This window comes from Meleagris gallopavo, chromosome 1 (assembly GCF_000146605.3).
Source record: "Meleagris gallopavo isolate NT-WF06-2002-E0010 breed Aviagen turkey brand Nicholas breeding stock chromosome 1, Turkey_5.1, whole genome shotgun sequence".
Taxonomy (NCBI): Eukaryota; Metazoa; Chordata; class Aves; order Galliformes; family Phasianidae; genus Meleagris; species Meleagris gallopavo.
In genome coordinates, this window is record NC_015011.2 from 50,968,249 (window position 1) to 50,975,100 (window position 6,852).

The 6,852-nt window shown below is 39.4% G+C and overlaps 1 pseudogene across 1 annotated transcript; it reads right to left on the reverse strand.

Moving 5' to 3' along the window:
• Nucleotides 1-2,809: 2,809 nt before the first annotated feature.
• On the reverse strand, nucleotides 2,810-3,882 carry LOC109367627 (annotated as a pseudogene). The gene is given in 1 exon segment (XR_002114864.1): nucleotides 2,810-3,882. The product of XR_002114864.1 is annotated as a thioredoxin reductase 1, cytoplasmic pseudogene (transcript).
• Nucleotides 3,883-6,852: the final 2,970 nt, after the last annotated feature.

Genomic DNA, 6,852 nt, shown 5'->3' on the forward strand with positions numbered 1-6,852 from the left:
GGTTGATCAGTGTATTAACCCTTCACCCTGCTTGCATACAATTCATGTTTTTCAATACAGTTATATTTTTAGGCACTCCCAGTGGTAGTGAGTTCCCTAGTTATGTGTCGTGCCAAAAACCAGCAAAAAAAATTTCACAACCTTCCATGGTTTTTGTTGAAGCCAGCAGCTCCCTGACAGCTTCTTTAACCATAGCTCTTGCATGGTGCTCGTCTGCCTTTCCCACAAGCTGTATGGTTTTGGGACTTGTGAAAACACACTTTAGGAGAATTCCCCAAGACAAGTCTGACACTGCAAAAAGCTTGCAAAGAAACAAAGGGAGAAATGAGAGCAGCAGATAAAAGCTAAAGTAAATCTGTACCAGCAGTGAGTTTTAAGGCACTGCAAGATAAGCATGTAAGTCACTTCTGTTCCTCCCAATACAAGAAAATATCATTTCCCTAGTGCATTGCTTTTCTTCTGTCTTGTTTATTGGAGGCTGCATATCTAAAGCAGACACCACTTCAAGGTGTTTTACGGCAACTTCCCCACCTGTTCTCTTTTCAGGCCGTTTTGATTTCCACTATGACTTTCCCTTCAATTGTACCTCACAGCACACCCTGATGATGGCTCGGCACACGTGCCCCCAGCACAGGGAGGGCTCTGGCTCCTGCTCTGACACACGTTCTTCATTAGCTTCCCAAGTTGAAAGGAACACATGCACCCCGACACATTTCCCAGCTTCCTTCCCAACTCTCGTCCCTAAAAACTGCACTTTAATTGGCCCAAGGCACTGAAATGAGCCCAATAGCTGCTCAAACACAGAGCTCAGAGACATTTTCCATTGCTTACTATTAACTTCTACAGAGAAATAAACGTAGTTTGGTACCCATCTGTGAGGCCTCTTTCAAACAATGCCTTGAATGGCATTAGCCACACTGCTGCTTTGTTTCCTCCCTGGCGCTGCAGTAAGAGTAATGCAGAGTGCTCTGAGGGCCTTTGCAGACAGCACAAATGCAACGTGCTCTCCATCCGACTTCAACTACCGAAAGGGAACCTCGAAGAATCTCATTTCAGCTCTAAATGGGCAATAAGCAGCAGTTTCAATATGACCAGTGCAAGTTTAAAAGCTTAATACAAACACAAGCTATTAGCTTAAGGCTGTTATTTTTAGCAGCCGTACAGCTAAGGAAGAAATTGTGCCAGCAGAGCCAAGGAAAGTGCAAACAAGGACAAAGTGAGCTCCTCTGCAGCCATCTGCCAGCCAGGTGTTGACCTGCAGTGCCCTTGCGCACACCGCCGTCTCAGCCTGCCTGGAAGGGAAATTACCAGTTGTGTATTTTTATTTTGGGATATGCTGATGGTGTTGGGACAAGAAACCTCCTTGCAGGAAATGGTTACACTAAAACACCTGACAGCTTTTGCTTACAGCATAGTTTTTCTCTCTGGGAACTTCTTTCCATTCCAAAGTAACCTCAATGTGCCACCAAAGAAAAATTTGCTTGGAGACACCTCAAGTCACCTCATCCCACACCTCATAACTGTAGGAATACAATGGAACAGGAACCCCACAGCAAGACAAGCAACTTGGTCAAACCCAAGAGCACATCACTGCCTTGTTTGCCTCGCGTCACACTGCATGGCAGAAGTGCACTTCTCATTGTGCTGGTATTGCCTCGTAGTCCTTTATTTAACCATGCTAAAAACCTCAGAGTTTAAATTTAAATTAAAAACAGAAGTATGAACAAAAACTTTCTGAATTATCAGTCACTGTGTAATAACACACATTACCCCAGTGACATGACTCTTGAAAAAGAACAGGTACATATGGGTGCAGAACTGCAAAGTCATGCTCATACATGTCTTTTCTCCCTACACACCAGGATCTGACATTCTTACAGACATGTATAAAAATAATGCTATCCATGTGCTTCAAAGTGAAGAGCTAAATTGTGGAACAGCTCAGGAACCCAGACCTCTGTTTTTTCAGAAGCTATATGCACACAGCAAACACTGGTAGAGTTGGCCCCAATTTATTCCTTATTTTTAATTATGTTCTTCTGATATATCTAGCTCACAAAAAACCCCCCCACATATGGAATAGCCCCATATCCTGTTTTCAGAGAAACATCTACCTGCAGAATTCAAAAGGCTGAAAGAAATCACAACTTTATCAAGGTGCCCTCTTCTGGCCTATTAAAAAAGCTATCGTGCCATCACCTGCTTTCTTTTCCTGGAAGTCATCAAAATGAGAACCTGTTTGTGCAAATATTCAATCTATTTAATAAACTGGCCAGAAAAAGAACACCACAAACTGTCCTTCTGATACCATACAGAACTCACTTTAAAATCCTTCAATTATGACTTTATAAAAATAACTTAAAACAGTATTCTAGTAAGAAAACCATGAGTTTGTTACTGGGTAGAAACTGGGTAGAAACAAAGTGTCTTGCCTGGAGGGATGGGGAATACATCCCATTTTCACACCACAGTGAACTCCAAAGAACCATGTAATGAAAGTAACCTGAACATTCCTGCTAAAACAGAGGGAATGAAGAACCAGATCAAAAAGCACAGACATTTCCATTACAAAGAGGGCTTTACCTCTTTCTGATAAATATGTATGCAGTTTATCTGGCAGAAGAGGAACATTCAAGAAAGTAACCTTGCTCGCTATTTTTCATGGAAATCCTGTTTCAAAAGTATTGATTTCTTAATCAAATACGTTACAAAACATTCATAGAACTAAATATATCTTGTAGGCCTTGTCTACATAGAAGAATTTTCACTATTTTTTTCAGAGATTGAGTGGATGGTGGTTTGCTTTTTCTTTTTTTTTTTTGGTTGCTTGGTTTTGACTCGATCACCCCATCAGTGTGAAGGAAGCCTCAATATCACTGTGTGCAAAGTGGCCAATTCAGACCTGAAAGTGTGCAGTATGCCATTGCACACTGAAGAGGAAGAATTCATCCAAATTGAATAAAGCTATCTCATGCTCTTGAAATATAATTCAATCCAAATTGGAAATCTGTCAGTTTCAAACTGGATTATTTATAATCATGTAAACTGTAAGATAAAGCTATAGAGGTCACTTCTGTGTTATGTGCAAGGTTGTTACTATCAGAAAAAAAAAAAAACAACAAAAACCTTTCTGTATAACAAGGCCTTAATAAAAACTATTTTCTTTCTCATTAGTAATATTTTCAGAAATAAGTATCTCTAAAATAAACAGTCATAGCAGTCCGTTTGGAAGCAAAGAGAGTCAATATCGTAGACAGCACTTTTTTTTTTCTTCCCAGTGATACCTCCTTCCTCATAACCCAACATACAGATAATATCCCCAACGTTGGCATGCAAAAGTCATTGGTAAAAATGCATGCTCGTAAGGATAATTTGCAATTGCAGTGTTATAATTCAGAACACAGTTGTCTGAACTTGCGGTGACATTCTTGAGTTAGGATGGTTCTTTGTTCAAGTAGCAAATTACAGAGGAAAAAAAATAAAGTTGTTCAGCTGTGCCAGCAGTTCTTCCATCACTGCCCACCAGACAGTGCAGGGTTCAGGCTGTGATTTCATGAAAGCACGTGTGAAATGCTCTGCTAAACATCAGCTGGATTGTCAATGTGCCCATTGCATTGTTGATTGCCAGTCAATCACCGCTGGTGGCTAACTCCCATTTTGTTCTTCTCCTCAGGACTGTGGAGTGCTCTGTCTGAAACATAAACGTTTCTGCAGTCATCTGATGATCACTTCTTTCAAAATCTTTCTTCTGAGTTGTGCAAGTCAGCCATAGCGATGAAAGTCAGTCTCTGGCAATAACAGGAATGGGGGTCTTTAACCTCAGCAACCAGACTGAAGGGTACTTTCACCAGAACGCTTGGTGATGGACAGAGTGGTAAATACCTTGATAGAAAGAAAAAAAGACAACATTTAGTATGGCTAGAATGAATCTTCTCTTCTGGAAGATTAACATAGGCATAATGTTTAAAACCATAGCTATTTCTTGTAATAAAATAACAATGAAAGACATACATTTAAAATCTTGTCACTAAACAGCACACACATACAAATACCCTTTGTTCTCCACATTTGCCTTATGCCAGTGAAGCAAGTCTCATTTCTTTACAGCCCCTTGTCTTACTGCTGCTAAGTTTCACAGTAGAAAAGGGCTCAGCAATAATACTCTCCAGTTTGTACACCTACTGACTAAGTGTCTTTATTTCCCAAAGCTGACTTCTTCTTTGGCAAATCAAAGCTAACCTAAGACTATAGAATTTGAAGAGAGCATAAGTTCTGCCTCTGTATCTTTTCAGATACTATAGAAATGAGGAGCTGATTGCTGATGTAGATATTACATTTGTGTTTTGTACCCTCTGGACAATAGCTAAGAAACACCTTGTAAATCTAGTTTGATAAAGTAAAATCTTTAGTGCTTTCAAGTCACATTAAAGAAAACAACATGTTCAAAAGTAATTATTGTAAAAACTAAATGGCGTCAAAATTGAAAAGGAAACATTCTACAAAACTGTCTAAGGTTAGAACTTTACTATGCAAACAATTGCATTGTTTTGCATAGATGCAATATAGAAAGGATAAAAGGGAAGCAAGATCCACTTCAGTCTCAATGATTCAAAGTTGCAATAACTAGCTTTCATCGAAGCCATCTCGCTGGAAGAATAAACTTAGCACAGAATAAAGAATATACATATTTCTTTTATGCAAATAACACTGAAGTATCTGAAGATAACAGGTATCAGAAAGCTCTACAGTCTTGCAAGTAGAAACCCTGGTGCATTAAGGCTGCCAGAGCACATCAGAAAACATTAATAAATGATATACTTCCTCCACTTTCTACAAGCATAAGAACGTTATGCATAAATCAGGAAGATAAATGCATGTCTAATGTATATGGAGAAAGAACAGAAACAGATTTAAACCAGGGTGCATGGCTTGAGATGGGGTTTCTAACTCTTAGTTCTGATCCACAGACTGACAGCGTATAGGTACTCTCATTTGTTGTTACTTTACTTTGAAAGACAAAAAACAGAGAGTGCACAATTGATCTATTTTGTTTCTGGCTCAGGTGCAAGCTCTGGGTCTGCTAGCCAGCTCCAGTGGCTGCAAGGACCCCTCAGCTCCCCAGCTCCAGTAAGCCAGCTGGGAGTCATTTAGTAATCACTGGAAATGTAAGTTTTTGACAGAACATACCATTTATGCAAGTGAAGACAACTCTGTAGATCTCATAACTGGAAAACAGTCATTAGCAAACTCACAGAATTGTCCCTGTTTTCAGAAGACACTTTCTTCATCACAGATGCTCAGTACGTGCCTGTATTTCAAGCTGTGCAGTACAGTGCAAGGTGAGAGGTAACTCTGTAAGGCTGCGGACTTACCAATCTGTCTTTGCAGTTATTTGTACTTTGCCTTACAAGAAATTTTATTCAGAATTGGGCTTTCTGCTGAACAAAATGCTGCTCAAATAAGGGAAGTGAAATCTGGTTCTAATTTGTAAACAGTGAGAAATGGAATCCTCGGTCTTATAGTCTTTTTCAAGCTGAGTAATACTGTATTTCACATGAGGCTCTTTGAGCAGACAGTACTAATGCCAGCAAAGATGTCAGTATTTGATCCTGCAACACTGTGCCTTTACTGCTCAGATCAGAGTTCATTTTCTTTAGCCTTTTTAAGGATGTGTGATAAACAGAATGCTGTTATCCATTACCCCCTTCAGCCAGATATGCACAGTTCTGACAAATTCCAAACAAACTTAAAGCATGTTTTTCTTAATCAAAGAGTACCATCTTGCACTTCAATTTTTGTTTACTGCATAAGAGATTAAATTAAGTAACAGGCATAAAAAAGCCTTCTGAAGATGGGCACTAAAAATGATCACTGTTCCCTGGAGCTTTTAAATAGTGTATTCCTCCTAAGCCAATTTCTTCCTCCCCCACTCAAACAAATATGATTATCTGAAATTACCTCCCTAAATTATACCTAATTATCATTCTATTCAGTTTCAGTTTTAGCAGCTCAGATGTCCAGAATAAATTACGACTATAATCTTCTCTTCACACTGCATATGCTAATATCCTACTCAAGTTCACAGGTTTGAATGCCTCACTCAAAGTTCCCCCTCTACAAGGCCCCTGATAAGAACACACTGCTTCTCTTCAAGGGCTTCCAAGAACACCAATAGATGATATCACAGAGGAAAAAAAGAATCTGTACTGCAGATGCTTTGGAGATGATTCAGATTGCTTGCAGTCAGAATTAAAGATGCTCATATTGTATTGCTTATATCACAAAATAAGAGAATTGGACTTCTTTGCTAACAAACCTGTACCTCAATGCTCTCTCTTATACTCTGTAGCTGAAATATGCAGATAAAACCAAATTCTGTACAATGACCGACAAAGGTCGTATGCAGTTACCTGAGATTCTCAACTAAAATAAGAGGTCCTAAATCTACTAAAATCAGTGCAGCATCACTGATTTACATGTGTGAGGAGCTGTGCCCCACCCAACAGAGAAAATTCAGTTATTCATTGAAGAGAAACAACCAAACACAAGAAGTGGTTGCGTGGCCTTGGGTACTTCACTTCAAAAATGAAGTGCTAAAGGGCAAAGCAGAGGTCTTCAAAAGAACAAAACTGAACAGAAAAAGTGCCATGTAGCTGGTTCCTCCATTCCACAACAGCAGTTTGAGGGCCTATTTTCAGTATACATATCCAGAAAAATTAACTCTGACAACCATCTCAGTGGAAACAGGATTTGAAGCCTTCAAAAACGGATGAGTGGGATGAAGATTCTTTACTCCCCAGCAGAGGGAGCACTGGGTTAGGGGAGACGATAAATATTTCACAAACAGGAAAA